Source organism: Triticum aestivum, chromosome 7B (genome assembly GCF_018294505.1).
Source record: "Triticum aestivum cultivar Chinese Spring chromosome 7B, IWGSC CS RefSeq v2.1, whole genome shotgun sequence".
NCBI lineage: Eukaryota > Viridiplantae > Streptophyta > Magnoliopsida > Poales > Poaceae > Triticum > Triticum aestivum.
In genome coordinates, this window is record NC_057813.1 from 381,078,735 (window position 1) to 381,099,158 (window position 20,424).

The window sequence follows — 20,424 nt, forward strand, 5'->3', positions numbered from 1 at the left end:
GGCACCCCATTGGACACAAGTTGATCTACGGATCATTCCTTAGCCGTGTGCGGTGCCCCCCTCCACCATATTCCACCTCGGTCATACAGTCGCGGAGTTTAGGCGAAGCCCTGCGCCGGTAGAACATCATCATCGTCACCACGCCGTCATGCTGACGGAACTCATCCCCGAAGCTTTGCTGGATCGGAGCCTGGGGATCGTCATCGAGCTGAACGTGTGCTGAACTCGGAGGTGCCGTACGTTCGGTGCTTGGATCGGTCGGATCGTGAAGACGTACGACTACATCAACCGCGTTGTGCTAACGCTTCCGCTTACGGTCTATGAGGGTACATGGACAACACTCTCCCCTCTCATTGCTATGCCATCATCATGATCTTGCGTGTACGTAGGAAATTTTTGAAATTACTACGTTCCTCAACAATTCTTGATATTCCCGAGGACGATAGTATGTCGATTATCCTTGGTAGACCTTTTCTTAATACTGCAGGGCTGTTATTGATTGCAACAAAGGCAATGTCACTTTTCATGTTAATGGTAATGAACATACGGTACACTTTCTAAGGAAACAATCTCAAGTTCATAACATCAATTCTATTGGACAAGTTCTAACTATCATTATTGGAGGTCTTGAATTTCCTCTCCCTACTGTCAAGAAAAAGTATGATATCTTATTGTTGGGGATTTTCATATCCCCGTTGAGGTAACTTAGTGTTATTCGAAATTTCTCCGATTCCGTGTTATTCGGAACGAGTTTGTTAACAAGACTTGATCAACCTTGTTAGTGGATTCATTTTGATGATCACGAGATGGATGAAACTAGAAGGCACAACCTTCTGTACTCTCTTTTTACTTTTTGTTATTTAGTTTAAATAAATCAAAAATAGTATTATCCGTCTGTTTTCTGAATTATCCGTGCATTAAAAAATAGTCCGAAAATAAAAGTGCTCCAAATGCCCTGCAAATTTAGTATGATTTTTTCTAGAATATTTGAGGATTTTAGGCACTAAAAACACTACAGGAGGGGCAAGCACCAGGCCACGAGAGTGGAGGGCGCGCCCCACACTATAGGGCGCGTCCCCTGTCTCGTGGGCCCCTGGTGGCCCCCCTCCACTTATGCCAGCACCCACACACTTCATCTTCTACCCAAAAAATCCCCATCCAGCTCAAGCAGGAGTTCTAGCTCGTTTTGCTGCGATTTTCGATCTCTTAGCTCAAAGCTCCATTCACAAAACTGCTTTGGGAGATTGTTGCTTGGTATGTGACTCCTCCATTCGTCCAATTAGTTTTTGTTCTAGTGCTTTATTCATTGCAAATTTTTACTTCTTAGGTGACCATGTTCTTGAGCTTGCATGTAAAATTTTCGAGGTCCCAAGCAATTCTAATGCATGATATAGGCTCTAGGCACTTGTAGGAGTAGTTGCTACCAATCTTGTTTACTTTTATTCACTTTTATTTTGAAGTTACTAAAATTTCAGAAATTTTTAGAAAAAGAATTATGCTTAGAAGAATGTACCAAGGTGGTTCCTCGGCAAAGAAAGGGCCAAGAATTGCTATACGTGAGCAAGATGTTAAATTGCCGAGGGACGCAAATGTACGGGCTTGTGAGTGGCCCTCCGATAATTTTATGGTCGAAGCAGGCTTCAAGGAGGAATTTGATGCATATGTGCGTAATGCCGAGCTGGAGGACTTCTTACAAGATAAGTGTCCTCAATACTATCAATTGACTGATTCCTTTGTGCGGAGGTTCCAATATAACTGTACGCGTAATTCTCCTAGTGTCATGTTTGATATTTATGATACATCTTATACCATGGATTTAGAGGATTTCACAACTGCTTGCAAACTCCCGCAGTGGGGTAATATTAATGATCCTCGCAAATCTGAATTTAGAGATTTTCTTGCTAGTATTACTGTGGGAGAATCTAGGGACATAGCACAAGCTACCATAGGGAGCATTCATTTTCATGCTATACATTATTTTGCTCTCTTTATTGGTAGATGCATTAACGGTAAAGAGGAAGCTTATCACATGTGTGTCCCTTATCTGTGTGTCCTTAAGAGTGTTGTTTCAGGTTACAAATGTTATAACTTGGGGGCAATAGTTGCATGTAGGTTGCAGAATAATAGTAGAAAGGGAGATTTATTTGGAGGAATTTATGCAACCCGTGTGGCTAATTATCTTAATATAGCCCCACAAGAGGGGGATATGATTTTACCTCCTGTTTATTTGGATAAAGAAGCTATGTTCAATCATCATTTTCTTGAGAGGAATGAACAACTCCTCCATTATCGACTAATCTATGACAGACGCAACTTCGTCCCTGTTACTCTTCCTGCTCCCTACCTTTTTGATTATCAGGCAAATGGAAGATATGTTGTCACCAGGGAGGAAGCAGCTGAATACGAGAGGCGAGTGGAGGCAGCTCGCCAACACGCTGCTGCTCAGGAGGCGGTTGCCGCTGCATCTCAGTACAACCCCAGTTTCACTTATGGATATCAGCCAGGCGGTCCTTGGTACTAGACCAACTTAGGCCAAAAGCCTAAGCTTGGGGGAGTACACAGTTCTCACAGACTTTACATTCATGTTCACACACTAGTCGTCGGTGCTCATACTCTTTCATTGTATTATCCATGCTAGTTTAAATTTCTTTTTCTAGTTTTCTTCTTGTGTGTTTGATAAACCTTAAGAAAAAACCAAAAAATTAGTTAGTTTAAATTCTATGCTTGTAGTAGAAATTAAAATGAAAACCCAAAAAGATTTCTAATTCTTCTTCTTACTTGTTGGGAGCTTTCCCTGTAAATAGTTTTATTATCTTTTCTTTCCTTTGGGGGTCGAGAAGACCATATTGAAAATGCTTAGTGGCTCTTATATGCATGATTGTTTATTTAACTTAGAGCCCATATTACTTGTCTTCTCTCTTGAGTTGAATGCTTGCAGATTCCAGCTTAGTCCAATGCACATGCACTCTTATTATTATACACATCGTTCGGTCGTGCAAGTGAAAGGCAATAATGACGATATATGATGGACTTATTGGGATGGGAAAAGCTGGTATGAACTCGACCTCTCTTGTTTTTGTAAATATGATGAGTTCATCGTTTCTGAGTCAGCTATTATGAAGTAAACATATTTGCAATGACATTTAGAGATTATAGTTGCTTGTGCCATGCTTGATTAGCTATGAGTTATAATGGTTTACCTTGCGTGCCAACATGCTATTAGAATGATTATGATGTGGTATGATGGGATGGTATCCTCCTTTGAATGAATTGAGTGACTCGACTTGGCACATGTTCACGCATGTAGTTGAATCAAATCAACATAGCCTTCACGATATTTATGTTCATGCTGGATTATATCCTACTCATGCTTGTATTCGGTGTAAATTAATTTTAATGCATGTTTACGACTGTTGTCACTCTCTCAGTCGGTTGCTTCCCAGTCTTTTGCTAGCCTTCACCTGTACTAAGCGGGAATACTGTTTGTGCATCCAAACTCCTTAAACCCCAAAGTTGTTCCATATGACTCCACCATACCTTCCTATATGCGGTATTTACCTGCCATTCCAAGTAAATTTGTATGTGCCAAACTCTAAACCTTCAAATGAAATTCTGTTTTGTATGCTCGAGCAACTCATGTTACAACTAGGGCTGCCTATATCTTCCATGCTAGGTGGGTTATTCTCACGAGGAGTGGACTCCGCTCCTCATTCACGAGAAAGGGCCGGTAACCGGGATGCCCAGTCCCATGATCCAAAAAGATCAATGCAAATCAAAATAATTAAACAAAACTCCCCCAGGGCTATTGTTAGTTGGAGGCACTCGTTGTTTCGAGCACGCCATAGATAGATGCTTGTTGGTGGTTGGGGGAGTATAAACCTTTACCATTCTGTTTGGGAACTGCCTATAATGCATGTAGTATGGACGATACAGCCATCTCATAGTTGTTGCGTTGACAACAAAAGTATGCCGCTCGAAATGTTATTCAATCGCTATTTTAAAATCGAGCTCTGGCACCTCTACAAATCCCTGCTTCCCTCTGCGAAGGGCCTATCTATTTTCTTTTATGTTGAGTCATCACCCTTCTTATTAAAAGCACCCGCTGGAGAGCACACTGTCATTTGCATTCATTACTATTGGTTTATATTGGGTATGACTTAACTGGATCTCTTTTACCATGAATTACAATGTTTAGTCAGTCCTTGATCTTTAAAGGTGCTCTGCATTTACGTTTTGCGGTCTCAGAAAGGGCTAGCGAGATACCATTTTGTTATATCATGTTATAATTATTTTGAGAAAGTGTTGTCATCCGAGTTTTATTATTATGGCTCGCTAGCTGATTATGCTATTGATATGAGTAACTGTGAGACCTAAGTGTTATTGTGAGTATGATTAGTTCATAATATTTGCTGAAACTTGAATGCTGGCTTTTCATGTTTACAACAACAAGAGCAAATAGAGTTTGTAAAAGTTTTTCTTTATCACTTTCAGTTTATCAACTGAATTGCTTGAGGACAAGCAAAGGTTTAAGCTTGGGGGAGTTGATATATCTCCAATGTATCTACTTTTCCAAACACTTTTGCCCTTGTTTTGGAATCCAACTTGCATGATTCGAATGAAACTAACCCGGACTGACACTGTTCTCAGCAGAACTGCCATGATGTTGTTTTATGTGTAGAAAAGAAAAGTTCTCGGAATGTCTTGAAAATCCACGAAAGCACTTTTTGGAATTAATAAGAATTTCCGGGTGAAAGAAATACACCAGGGGGGCCATAGGCTGTCCACGAGACAAGGGGGCGCCCCCCAGGGCGCGCCCTCCTATCTCGTGGGGCCCCTGGACCTCCACCGACCTCAACTCCAACTCCATATATTCACGTTCGGGGAGAAAAAATCAGAGAGAAAGTTTCATTGCGTTTTATGACATGGAGCCGCCGCCAAGCCCTAATCTCTCTCGGGAGGGCTGATCTGAAGTCCGTTCGGGGCTCCGGAGAGGGGGATTCGTCGCCGTCGTCATCATCAACCATCCTCCATCACCAATTTCATGATGCTCACCGCCGTGCGTGAGTAATTCCATCGTAGGCTTGCTGGACGGTGATGGGTTGGATGAGATTTACCATGTAATCAAGTTAGTTTTGTTAGGGTTTGATCCCTAGTATCCACTATGTTCTGAGATTGATGTTGCTATGACTTTGCTATGCTTAATGCTTGTCACTATGGCCCGAGTGCCATGATTTCAGATCTGAACCTATTATGTTTTCATGAATATATGTGTGTTCTTGATCCTATCTTGCAAGTCTATAGTCACCTATTATGTGTTATGATCCGACAACCCCGAAGTGACAATAATCGGGATACTTCTCGGTGATGACCGTAGTTTGAGGAGTTCATGTATTCACTATGTGCTAATGCTTTGTTCCGGTTCTCTATTAAAAGGAGGCCTCAATATCGCTTAGTTTCCTCTAGGACCCCACTGCCACGGGAGGGTAGGACAAAAGATGTCATGCAAGTTCTTTTCCATAAGCACGTATGACTATTTACGGAATACATGCCTACATTACATTGATGAATTGGAGCTAGTTCTATATCACCCTATATTATAACTATTACATGAGGAATCACATCTGGCATAATTATCCATCACTAATCCATTGCCTACGAGCTTTTCATATATTGTTCTTCGCTTATTTTCTTTTCTGTTGCTACTGTTACAACTGCTACAAAAACCCAAAAACATTTATCTTTACTTTTTCTACCGTTACCATTATTATCATACTACTTTGCTACTAAATACTTTGCTGCAGATACTAAGTTATCCAGGTGTGGTTGAATTGACAACTCAACTGCTAATACTCAAGAATATTCTTTGGCTCCCCTTGTGTCGAATCAATAAATTTGGGTTGAATACTTTACCCTCGAAAGTTGTTACGATCCCCTACACTTGTGGGTTATCAAGGGGGGCCACCGTGGGCCCACGAGACAGGGGGCGCGCCCTCCACCCGCGTAGCCAGGTGCTTGCCCCCTCTGAAGTGTTTTGAGTGCCTAAAATCCTCAAATATTCCATAAAAAATCATACTAAATTTGTAGGGCATGTGGAGCACTTTTATTTTTGGGATATTTTTTTATTGCACGGATAATTCAGAAAATAGACAGATAATACTAATTTTGCTTTATTTATTCTAAATAACAGAAAGTAAAAAGAGGGTACAGAAGGTTGTGCCTTCTAGTTTCATCCATCTCATGATCATCAAAATGAATCCACTAACAAGGTTGATCAAGTCTTGTTAACAAACTCATTCTGAATAACACGGAACCGGAGAAATTTCTAATAACACTAAGTTACCTCAACGGGGATATGAACATCCCCAACAATAAGAATATCATACTTTTTGTTGACAGTAGGAAGAGGAAATTCAAAACATCCAATAATGATAGTTGGAATTTTTCCAATAGAATTGATGCTATGAACTTGAGGTTGTTTCCTCGGAAAGTGTACCGTATGCTCATTACCATTAACATGAAAAGTGACATTGCCTTTGTTGCAATCAATAACAGCCCCTGCAGTATTCAAAAAGGGTCTACCAAGGATAATCAACATACTATCGTCCTCGGAAATATCAAGAATAACAAAGTCTGTTAAGAGAGTGACATTTGCAACTACAACAGGCACATCCTCACAAATACCGACAGGTATAGCAGTTGATTTATCAGCCATTTGCAAAGATATTTCAGTAGGTGTCAACTTATTCAATTCAAGTCTACGATATAAAGAGAGAGGCATAATACTAACACCGGCTCTAAGATCACATAAAGCAGTTTTAACATAATTTCTTTTAATGGAGCATGGTATAGTTGGTACCCCTGGATCTCCAAGTTTCTTTGGTATTCCATCCTTAAAAGTATAATTAGCAAGCATGGTGGAAATTTCAGCTTCCGGTATCTTTCTTTTATTTGTAATGATATCCTTCATATACTTAGCATAAGGATTTAATTTAAGCATATCAGTTAAGCGCGTACGTAAGAAGATAGGTCTAATCATTTCAGCAAAGCGCTCAAAATCCTCATCATCCTTTGTCTTGGATGGTTTAGGAGGAAAGGGCATGGGTTTCTGAACCCATGGTTCTCTTTCTCTACCGTGCTTCCTAGCAACAAAGTCTCTCTTATCATAACGTTGATTCTTTGATTGTGGGTTATCAAGATCAACAACATGTTCAACCTCCACTTCATTATTATTGCTATGTTGAGCGTCAACATGAACATTATCATTAACATTATCACTAGGTTCATGTTCATCACCTGATTGTGTTTCAGCATCAGAAATAGAAATATTATTTGGATTCTCAGGTGTGTCTACAACAGGTTTACTAGAAGCATGCAAGGTCCTATCGTTTTTCTTTTTCTTTTTAGAAGAACTAGGTGCCTCTAAATTATTTCTCTGAGAATCCTGCTCAATCCTCTTAGGGTGGCCTTCAGGATACAAAGGTTGCCGAGTCATTCTACCAGTTCTAGTAGCCACTCTAGCAACAAAGTCAAGTTTATTATTTAATTAATCAAGCAAATCACTTTGAGCTTTAAGTACTTGCTCAGCTTTAGTGGTAACCATAGAAGCATATTTGCTAATGAGTTTAAGTTCACCTTTAACTCTAGCCATATAATCACTCAAGCGTCCTATCTTGAAAGCATTATTCTTTAATTCTCTACCAACATAAGCATTAAAACTTTATTGTCTAGCCATAAAGTCATCAAATTCATCTAAGCATGGGCTATGAAATTTAGTAGACGGGATTTCAACTTTATCATATCTATAGAGAGAATTTACCTTTACTACCTGTATCGGGTTATCAAGACAATGTATTTCTTCAACAAGCGGTATATTAAGACCATGTATTTTTTAATAGGAGGTAAATTCTTAACATCTTCAACTTTAATACCTTTTTCTTTCATTGATTTCTTTGCCTCTTGCATATCTTCAGGACTGAGAAATAGAACGCCCCTCTTCTTCAGAGTACGTTTAGGAATAGGCTCAGGAGTTGGCTCAATTGGCTCAGGAATTGCCTCAGGAATTGGCTCAGGAAGAGTCCAATTTTTTTCATTAGTCAACATATTATTCAATAGTAATTCTGCTTGGTCGACTGTTCTTTCCCTGAAAACACAACTAGCACAGCTATCCAAGTAGTCCTTGGAAGCATTGGTTAGTCCATTATAAAAGATATCAAGTATTTCATTTTTCTTCAGAGGATGATCAGGCAAAGCATTAAGTAATCGGAGAAGCCTCCCCCAAGCTTGTGGGAGACTCTCTTCTTTGATTTGCACAAAATTATATATTTCCCGCAAGGCAGCTTGTTTCTTCTGAGCAGGGAAATATTTAGCAGAGAAGTAATAAATCATATCCTGTGGACTACGCACACAACCAGGATCAAGAGAATTAAACCAAGTTTTAGCATCACTCTTTAATGAGAATGGAAATGTCTTAAGGATATAATAATAGTGATACTTCTCATCATTAGTAAACAGGGTGGCTATATCATTTAACTTGGTAAGATGTGCCACAACAGTTTCAGATTCATAGCCATAAAAAGGATCAGATTCAACCAAAGTAATTATTTCAGGATCAACAGAGAATTCATAATCCTTATGAGTAACACAGATAGGTGAAGTAGCAAAAGTGGGGTCAGGTTTCATTCTAGCATTAAGAGATTGCTGCTTCCATTTAGCTAATAACTTCTTAAGATCGTATCTATCCTTGCAAGCAAAAATAGCTCTAGCAGCTTTTTCATCCATAACATAACCCTCAGGAACAGCAGGCAATTCATAATCAGGGGGAGAACTTTCATCATCACTATCATCAATAATATCATCATTAATAATTTCATTCTCTCTAACCCTAGCAAGTTGTTCATCAAGAAATTCACCTAATGGCAAAGTAGTATCACACACAGAAGTAGTTTCATCGTAAGTATCATGCATAGCAGAAGTGGCATCATCAATAACATGCGACATATCAGAATTCATAGCAGTAGCAGGTTTAGGTGTCGCAAGCTTACTCAAAACAGAAGGAGAATCTAGTGCAGAGCTAGATGGCAGTTCCTTACCTCCCCTCGTAGTTGAGGGAAAAAACTTTGTTCTTTCGTCTTTCAAGTTCCTCATAGTGATCAACAGATATAAATCCCAAGTGACTCAAAGAATAGAGCTATGCTCCTCGGCAACGGCGCCAGAAATTAGTCTTGATAACCCACAAGTGTAGGGGATCGCAACAGCTTTCGAGGGTAGAGTATTCAACCCAAATTTATTGATTCGACACAAGGGGAGCCAAAGAATATTCTTAAGTATTAGCAGTTGAGTTGTCAATTCAACCACACCTGGATAACTTAGTATCTGCAGCAAAGTATTTAGTAGCAAAGTAGTATGATAGTAATGATAACAGTAGCAAAAGTAAAGGTAGCAGTTTTGTAGTGCTTGTAACAGTGGCAACAGAAAAGTAAATAAACAGAGCAAAATATGTGAAAAGCTCATAGGCATTGTGTAAGTGCATCTAGTGCCACCCCTAGTTGGTTTTGGAGTATTGACGACAAAGTTGGTTGAGGGACTAATGCGTTTGTGAGAATTGCAGGATAACACAGGTAGTGTCCCTCATTGACTCGGTTTACCTACCGGAGATGACCCCTAAAAATGTATGAAGACATTGAAGACAATGGTGGTATGAGAAGATATTCATATTGAAGACTATGACATGAGAAGACATTGCGTGAAGACTATGGAGCGCAAAGACTGTGTGGTTTCGTTGTTTCCTTTTCTTCTTTGTTGAGTCATAGGAACCACCGTACTGTTAAGTGGGGTCCAAGTGAACTAAGTCAGAGTGACTGAAGTGATGCTCAACCCAAATCCTATGTCTTCGAACGAAGACAATGAGAGCAAATCTTATCCAGAGCTGGATGAGTCAGCTTTGCTTGTAGCCCAAGTAAAGTTGCCGCGTGTGTTTGAAATCTGACCGTTGGAACACGTGTCAGTTCCTTAGTGACCCAGGGTCATTTCGGACAAATCAGGTCGGGTTGCCTTGTGGCTATAAATAGCCCACCCCCTACACCATAAATTAGTGGCTGCTCAGAGTTAGTACATGGCTTTTGTCATTTGAGAGCAACCCACCTCGAAGCATTTGAGAGAGAGAAATCCTTGCGAGGAGAAAGCCCAAACACCCAGAGCCAAAGAGTGTTAGGCATCACTGAAGTCTTTCTGTCTGTGTGACCTGAAGACTTATTACACTTGAGGACTGTGAATCCTCCAGCCGGTTAGGCGTCGCGTTCTGAGCATCCAAGAGTCATTGTGTATTGCCAGTGAACGAAGTCTGTGAAGGTTTGGAAGTCTACCTTGAAGACTTACCAGAGTGATTGGGCGAGGACTGGGTGTCCTTAGCTCAAGGGGAATAAGGTGAAGACACGGTCTTGTGAGTTAAATCTCAGCCTCCCTAACCAGACGTACAGTTGTCACAGCAACTGGAACTGGTCCAACAAATCATGTGTCTTCAACAAGCGACTGGTTCTATCCCTTTCCATCCTTTACTTAAGTTTGTCTTCGTGAAGTCACTGCCTATCTGTGTATCTCTTTGACTTCATTGCTTGACTACTACTGTTGATTGGCTTCACACTATCTTCCATCCTCATCCTTACTACTTAGCTGCTATTAGTCCTGTACTTTCACATCATTGCATATTTGACTATGGCTTGCTTATGGTAGTTTATCTTCCGATGCATATCAACTAGGTCATTTCTGTTGTTTGTCTTCGAAACTTCTAAGTTTTGAAGACTTTCATAAAAATCGCCTATTCACCCCCCCTCTAGTCGATACTAGCACTTTCAATTGGTATCAGAGCAAGGTACTCCCTTGTTCTGTGTGATTCGGTTTAACCACCTGGAGTTTCAGCTATGTCGACTGCAAGGATAATCAAAGTCTCCGCTGCTTGTCCGGTGTTCGATGGAACTGAATATCCCTACTGGAAGTATAAGATGCGCATGCATCTTGAAGCCATTGATGTCGACCTCTGGTATGTCGTCAAGAACGGCGTTCCCAAAATTGGTGAAGGTGTCACCCCCACTGATGTCAAGAAGTTCATTCAACTGGACTCTACTGCAAAGAACATCATCTATGGTCATCTGACCAAAGGACAGTATGGCCGTGTGAGTGCTCTGGAAACATCGAAACTAGTCTGGGACTGACTATCCAAGGTCAACGAAGGCGTATCAACCCAGAGAGATCAAAGAATCAGTGTTCTTCGCAACCTCTTCAACCGCTTCAAGAGAAATGACAATGAAAATGTCCAGCTCACGTTTGATCGTCTGACTGACATCACAAATGAGCTTCAAGCTCTTGGCGCCACTGAGATCACCAAGCATGAAATCGTCAAGACACTGCTGAGATAACTTGACAGCTCCTTTGACACCCTTGCCCTCATGATACAAGAACGTCCTGACCTCAAGACACTCGATCCGTCTGATATACTTGAGAGGCTCAACACACATGAGTTCCAGCTTTCTGAGAAAAGAGATATCTATGGTCCCAATTATGGCCGAACTCGCGCCTTGAAGGCAAAAGTGGTTTCCTCATCTGAAGAAGAATCTGACTGCGGTTCTGATGATCCTGAAGACATTGGAAAGGAACTTGCCATGCTTGTGAAGAAGTTTCAGAGGTTCACCAAGAAGAAGGGCTTCAGAAAGTCTTCACGATCTAGCTCCAAGAATGATGAAGCTTCCACCCATGACCACAAGAAGAGAACCTGTCACAAGTGCAAGAAACCTGGTCACTACATATCTGAGTGTCCACAGTGGGACAATGAGAAGAAGAAAAAGAAGAGCAAGGAATATGATTCTGATGACAAGAAGAAGAAGAAATCCTCAAAGTCTTCTTCCAAGTCTTCATCACACAAGAAGAGCTCATCAGGCAAGGCTCGTGCCTTTGTTGGCAAGGAAATGGATTCAGAGGAGGAGTCTGCTTCTGAGGAGGCGGAGGTGGAATCTGGAGAGGAGTCCGACCCTAGCGTTGCAAGTCTGGCTCTAGCCACAGCCTATGTTGCTAAGTCCATCTTCAACACTGAAGGCAATGACTTCCACACCAACGCTGAAGCTGATGACATGGACGATCCTGCTCCCACCTACTGCTTCATGGCACGTGGTGCCAAGGTAAAATCACGCGATGCTTACTTTCAAACATCAAGTGAAGATGACTCAGATTGTGAATCCAAACCCAGCTACAAAACACTTGCTAAAATTGCTACTGAACAACAAAGGGCTATGGAACATACTCAAAAACGGTTAGACAAAAGCGATGACCTGTTGGACGCGGAAATGACACGTTCACAGTCCTTAGTAGAAGACATAAAAAATCTTCATGCTAAGTACCAAGAACTTGAAAGTCTTCATGAGACGCTCTCAACCACATATGAAAAGCTCTCCTATGATTATCTTCAAAGGAAGCAAGAGCTTGAGAAATTGAAAGCGACTCATGAAGATCTTCAAAAAGAGAATGACTCACTTCGCGCTCAACAGACCAGTCCCGCTCAGGATGGATTTGAACCACCATGTCTAAAATGTATTGAGCGTGATAACGCTACCTCTGTTGCTGAATGTTCCAATACCGCTATTGTTTCATTGTCTTCACCTACTGATGTGGTTACTAACCCCTCTGCGGAGGATACCACTGCTATTGTTGATGAAAATGCTATGTTAAAGACATTGCTTGCAACAGGGATGTACAAAACTTTGAAGGGACATCAGACACTCTGCGATGTCCTCAAAAAGCAGATTCTGAACCGAAACCCTAGGAAAGAGGGTGTTGGGTTCGAGAGGAAAATGAATGCTGATGGTTCCTACTGGAAGCCTGAGCAGTATCCCAAAACCACTTGGGTTGCTGCAAAGGAACCTTCAGTGGATCCATCCACTTTATCTGGATTTACCTGTGCTAATCCTATTATCATTGATGAATCCTTTGATGCAAACTATAAACTGTTCAAAAATCAGAATGGTGAAGTGTTTGCTAGGTATATTGGTACTAACTGCAGGAATGGACCTCCTATGAAGAAGATCTGGGTTCCCAAAAGCTGCCTTGAGAATCTTCAAGTGAATGTCATCATGACACCACCAGGGAAGAAGACAAACCCTAGACCAAAGGCATCATATGGTCCAATGGCTTCATACGAACACAGGACTCACTTGAGTCACCCTAACGCCAATGTTTTGCAGGGAAATCATACTCAGACTCATGAATATGAGCATGTGTCTTCAAACCGCTATGTTCATAGAACTAAGAACTTTTCTGCTTATTCACATGAGTATCATTCATCTCCTGCAAGGCTATTTGCTAGGGCTTCAAAGCCAAAATTCTCAGATGCTGCACTTAGACTCATTGCTTCTAAGCCACCCCTGAAAATGTGGGTGGTGAAGAAGAATTAACTCTCTTTTGCAGAATGTGGTCTCCAGCCAGCAATCAATGGCGTCTGATACTATTGCTGGGGATCTAAAACATAAAGGGACGCATGATAAAATGACTTACTATGTATTCCACATATGAATCTCTTATCTGTCATACTGTGTGTTCTAATCTTGATCTAAGCTGTGATAATCCTAGTGTGCGTCAAATGCTTATGCTTCACAACATACCTTGTGAAGCCTATCCTCCTAACTGCACTGTAGGGCATGTCACCAAAAGCTTCAGAATGGATTATTGACAGCGGATGCACTAATCATATGACTGGTGATCGAAGTCTTCTCATGGAGTCAACCTTACGTCCATCTGACAAGAGTCAAATCACATTTGCTGACACTGGTAAAAGCAAGGTATTGGGTCTAGGTAGAGTTGCAATCTCCAGGGATCAACACATGGATAAAGTGATGCTTGTTGAATCCCTTGGGTTCAACTTAATGTCTGTCTCAATGCTTTGTGACTTAAACATGATTGTGCTATTTGGAAAATATCGTTGCCTTGTACTAATGGAATCTGACAAGCCTCTAGTCTTTGAAGGATATAGGAAAGATGATCTATACATGGTAGATTTCTCAGCAGGTCCACAGCTTGCCGTATGTCTTCTCACAAAAGCTTCAGAATGCTGGCTCTGGCATCGAAGGCTAGGACATGCTGGCATGAGGAACTTACACTCACTTGTCAAGAAGAAGCATGTCATTGGCATCGAAGATGTCAATTTCAAGAAGGATCATCTGTGTGGTGCCTGTGAAGCTGGAAAGATGACAAGGGCAAAGCACCCCTCGAAGACAATCATGACAACATCTCAACCCTTCGAGCTGCTACACATGGACTTATTTGGACCTACTCACTACTCCACCCTCACAACAACTGCCTGTCTCTATGGCTTCGTCATTGTTGATGACTACTTAAGATACACATGGGTTCATATAATTCTTTACAAGACTGAAGTGCAAGATGTCTTCAGGCGCTTCGCCAATCGAGCAATGAACAATTATAGCGTGAAGATCAAGCATATCAGAAGTGACAATGGCACTGAATTCAAGAACACAGGACTTGATCTGTATCTGGATACAATGGGAATCACTCATGAGTTCTCTGCTCCATATACACCTCAGCAAAATGGCATCGTTGAGCGCAAAAACAGAACCCTCATTGAGATGGCTCGAACAATGCTAGATGAATACAGGACACCAAGAAAGTTCTGGCCTGAAGCTATTGATACAGCCTGTCACATCATCAACCGTGTGTACATCCATATGCTTCTGAACAAAACATCCTATGAGCTCCTTACTGGCAAGAAGCCAAATGTCAGTTACTTCAGAGTATTTGGAGCTAGATGCTGGATTAAGGATCCCCATCACAAGTCAAAATTTGCACCTAAGGCTCACGAAGGCTTCATGCTTGGCTATGGAAAGGACTCACACTCCTACGGAGTTTTCAACCTCTTTCTCTATAAGATCGTCGAAACTGTGGATGTGAAATTTGATGAAACTAATGGTTCACAAAGAGAACTCCTGCCAAGTACACTAGATGAAGCTTCTCCAAGTGAATCTATCAAGCTGATGGGAACTGGTGAAATCTTGCCTTCTGAAGCACAGCCTGAAGCGGAACTTATCATCTCTGCACCAAATTTACCTGAAGACAATGCTCAGACCGAAGACAATCCTCCCAATGATGACAATGATCAGCAAGAGCAAAGTCTTCGTCCTGTTCATCCTCGTGTTGCAAATGAAGTACAAATCGAGAAGATAATTGACAGCATCAATGCGCCTGGTCCGCTTACTCGCTCAAGAGCAACACAGTTAGCAAACTTCTGTGGTCACTTTTCATTTGTGTCAATATCAGAACCCAAGAAAGTTGCTGAAGCTTTTATGGAACCTGAATGGATTCAAGCCATGCAAGAAGAACTTCAACAGTTCAAGCTGAATAATGTTTGGGAACTTGTCAAGCGACCTGACCCTCGCAAGCATAACATTATTGGAACGAAATGGATATATCGAAACAAGCAAGATGAGCATGGTCAAGTCGTCAGAAACAAAGCACGTCTTGTGGCTCAAGGATATACTCAAGTTGAAGGAATTGACTTCAATGAAACATTTGCTCCTGTTGCTAGGCTTGAAGCTATTCGCATACTGCTAGCCTATGCTAATCATCACAACATCTTGCTATATCAAATGGATGTGAAGAGTGCATTTCTCAATGGCAAGATTGAAGAAGAAGTATATGTCGCTCAACCACCTGGCTTTGAAGATCCAAAACATCCTGATATGGTGTACAAGCTAAACAAAGCACTGTATGGCCTCAAACAAGCTCCTTGCGCATGGTATGATACGATCAAAGACTTCCTGAAGAGCAAAGGCTTCAAACCTGGATCCCTCGATCCCACTCTCTTCACGAAGACATATGATGGTGAACTGTTTGTGTGCCAAATATATGTGGATGACATAATCTTCGGCTGCACCAACCAGAAGTATAGTGATGAGTTTGGTACATGATGCAAGAGCAATATCAGATGTCCATGATGGGAGAACTGAAGTTCTTCCTTGGTCTTCAAATTCGTCAGCAAATCAATGGCATCTTCATATCTCAAGAAAAATACCTCAAAGATTGTCTGAAGAAGTTTGGAATGGAAGACTGCAAAGGCTACACGACGCCAATGCCAGCCAAACACCACCTTGGTACCAACGACAATGGTAAAGAGTTCGATCAAAAGGTATACCGCTCCATGATTGGTTCTTTACTTTATCTATGTGCATCTAGGCCAGATATTATGCTTAGTGTTTGCATGTGTGCTCGATTCCAAGCGGCACCAAAGGAATCGCATCACTTAGCTGTGAAGCGAATTCTTCGATATTTGGCTTACACCCCAACACTCGGATTATGGTATCCCAAGGGCTCAAAATTTGATTTGGTTGGATTCTCGGATGCTGATTATGCTGGTGACAAAGTGGATTGCAAGTCTACATCAGGCACATGTCACTTTCTTGGTCGATCACTTGTCTGTTGGTCTTCAAAGAAGCAGAATTGTGTATCACTCTCAACTGCTGAATCTAAATACATTGCTGCTGGATCCTGTTGTGCTCAGCTTCTGTGGATGAAGCAAACTCTCAAGGACTATGGCATCAACCTGAAACAAGTACCTCTCTTCTGCGACAACGAGAGTGCCATCAAGATAGCCAACAATCCAGTCCAACACTCGAAGACAAAGCACATTGAAATTCGTCATCACTTTCTCAGAGATCATGTCATGAAGAAAGATATCGATATCATTCACGTCAACACTGAAGAGCAACTGGCAGACATCTTCACAAAGCCCTTGGATGAGAAAAGGTTTTGCAAGTTACGGTGTGAGCTAAATATCTTGGAATCCTCTAATGTCATGTGATCAGGCACACATCCTAACACTTATGCATGTTGATGACTTAGATGTGCAACACACAAAGTAATGTATATCTTCAATTAATGAAGATTTACACTCTGAGTGTGAATACATTAACATGGAATTTGACTTCGGAGCGCCACGATAATTGTGCGCCGTGTCTGGGTCTAATACTTCCTATACGGTGGGTAACGCCACCACCAAATTTCTCTGTTTGAAGTGCTTCACTCATGGCGTTACTTTTGCAAAGACTTTGCATTTGGTTTGTCTTCAATTTCAATTTATCTTCATGATTTTCTGTGCTATGATGATTTGATTGCATATATATATATATATATAGCTATGACTTATAGCTATGTCTTCAAGTTGAATCTTTTGAACTAAGTGAATGTGATCGGACCCTAACCTCTCTATGCTTTCTATCTCAAACTCTATCTGTCCAAATCATATGCATTCTATTGAAACTGTCGAATGTCTTCTCTGCGTCCTAGTCAGCAGAAGGCAAAGAGACAAACATTAATTTTTTTTAAATGACTTATATTTATTGTTGAAATCCGGAGAAGCCGGAACAACTCTCCGACATGCCTGGCGGGCGTGGGAACGTGGGACAACTCTGAGTATGTTGCATGCTTGCCACGTGCCCCTCAAATGTGAACCGCCAGGGGCACCAGCGTAATTGCACTGTGCCGCTCACCTACTTATAAATACTTGTCCCCTGCGGTAAAGAAATCCTTCTTCCACCTCTCCACCTCGTCAAAACCCTAGCGCCACCGCTAGCTCTCAACGACGCTGGCGACGAAGCGCTTAGCTGCCGTGACTTCTCCGACGCCGTCCTCACGCTGTCCGCGGACATCGTCCTCTCCGCCGTTGCCGTAGGTGTCCTCCGTCGCCAAGTTAGGGCACGGTGGGCTGAACTGTTCGGTCTCCTATTCATCCCATCTAGCAGTTCTTCGTGCGGTAATTATAACTCTATTTTTACCACCTTTTTGATCTTCAAGATTCATCCTGTTTACCGAAAGTGGTTTCTGCCTATTCAATGTTAGATCTATTCTGTCTGCATCTCATACTGCCTAGTCAATTCACTTAGATTTCCTGTCTAGTTTGATTCCTCACTTGTACTTATTCACGGATTGGTACAAATCTGGAACCAACTCACCTATATAAGTGAATGTCTTCGCATCATGAGGTCAATGTCTTCAAACTGATTTATCTTCAAAATCTTCTGAGAATGCATATGACCTCTTCCCCTTCCCTCGCATCTCTAATGCTGTCACAAGTACATGTCCGTGGGAGAATCCCTTGGTTCTCATAGTCTGCATTCGTTTGTAGAATACTTATAGCATCATATCAATTCTCCTGAAGCCAGTTCCAGCTTGACCAGCAAGCGTAAGTCTCTGAAGCCTTTGAACATATTGAAGCCATTCAGTTTGAAGTTCATGGCTGCAGAAAAATCAGCAAGGAAGGGTGGCAGACAGCGCAGAGAAGGAACATCCAAAGATCTGCCTGATGACCTAGAAGAGCTCTACAAGACAGATCCTGAAGAGATCTATCATCAGCGCAAGACACGAATCCAATGGATTCGACGCTATTGGGCTGAAGAATGGTTCAAGTACAAATTCGTGACCAAGGAATATGCAGAGAAGAATGCTATCAAGAGTCCTTGGGGCGATATTCTCTGTCGAGGCCTTCAACCCAAGAACAGAGCTGAAGCTATTGCACAAGACTTCTATCCTTGCATGGTCTGTGGACCTCAGCCTGAGAATGCCGATCCCACATCATTACTCTGGTGTCGTGATGATGCTCTCTTCAAGCGCAACTTCTAGCACGCAAAGGCTTCGACCAAGGAAAACAAGAAGTCATTGGGATTAGACTTCAACCCTGGTCCCTCTGCTCCTCGTGCTGACGGCTCTCGTGATGCAGAACCCAATGTCATCGGCCCCTTCTCCAACCTTGACGGCCTCATCACCTACATCTTGGTTCAGGGTGCCAGAGTAGATCATTCTGATAATGATGCTGACACTGATGAAGCCCCAGCTCCTCCTCCGAAGCCGCAGAAGCAAAAGAAGCTAAAGGCTTCTAAATCAGCACCTCCAAAAGCTTTACGTGCGAAGCCTCTGGCCACTGCACCTCCTGAAGCCAGTGTGCAGTCTGAATATCAATCCCGTATCTCCAAGAAGACGGAGAAGAAAAAGCAACTTGTCAGGCATACTGATCAAGCCTTGACTCCTGCCGCCATTCTGCGTGAAGAACCCATTGATCTGTCTAGTGATGAAGATCTTGCTGATGATGCCCTTGAGCAGCTGATAAAGAGCAAGGAAGAAGCAGAAATCTTCAACAACTTGCCTCTCTTTGATGTGTCCATCATCCATAACTTCATTGATGAGTGGTTCGACACCCCCAATCTCAGCTTTGACGATTTGTAGCTTCCCATTGGCCTCAGCGTCTCCTTCAATAGCGCCATTGCTTCCGAGCTAGCTCTTGCTCAGTGCATCGTTGAGCTGAAGAACAAGATTGACTATGAAAAGGCTCAGTTCAAGAAGCATGTGGCCAAGCTAAGTGTTCAAGACATCAGAAATTTCAAGGTCATGTTGCATGAGCTTAAAGAAGCTTTTCTGAAGAAGCGCCAAGAAGCTCAAGGCTCTCGTGAGCGCATGAAGAGTTTGGCTGATAAGTGTGTGCTTGCCTACAATGAGGCTGAGAAGCGCAAGTCACTTGGTCGTCCTAGCATTGACCTCAGGATGGCTGCAAAGAAAAAGAAGAAGCTTCCTGCTGACCAGCCTGCACCTTCAAGCCAAGAAGCCCCTCACATTATCTTCCCAAGCAGCATGACTGGCTCGAAGCCAAAGGTCACCACAACCGCTTCAGAACAGAAGAAGACGAGGGCTACCGAGGCTGAAGCCAGAAAGAGGAAGAATACTGAAGCCTCTGATGCCGCTCCCTCCAAGAAGAAGCGCAAGACCAAGAAGACTAGGGCTGCTCCCATAGAGCCCTTAGTAGTTGAACCCATTTCAGTGGTTCGCCCTGCGTCAGAACATCAAGAAAGAAGCATGATAGTTCATGATCCTGCTTCCACAGAGGCTCATGAAGCTGAAGATATACCAGCAGCTGAACCCACCACTGCTGAAGACATTGGTCATGATGACAATGTTGAAGATGATGAAGTTCTTCCTCAGATCGAACACAACGTGGTATCATCGCCTGTTCTTACGAACAACGAACTCATCAGCATTGGTCGTCCTCTGACGCTAATTGCTCAGGATGCATCATGGGCTGATCACCCACAGCAACAAGACTCCCCAAGTACTCCCAAACAACAACAACAAGCTACACCACCTGTGCAAGAAGAAGATGAAGACTTTGAGGCCCAGCCAACTCCATCTCCAAAGGCGTTGCCAGCACTTCGCAGGCTTCGCAAAGGACAAAGGCCTCAAGTCCCTCTGTCGAGCGTTCCAGAAGGAGAATGGCAACGCCAACCTGTTGCACGTCAAGTATTTTCTGAACCCACTCCAACTGTGAATGTCTCCATGTCTGAAGCCCAAGCTGCTGAAGACATTTCGGCTGCATCAGCCGAAGAGAAT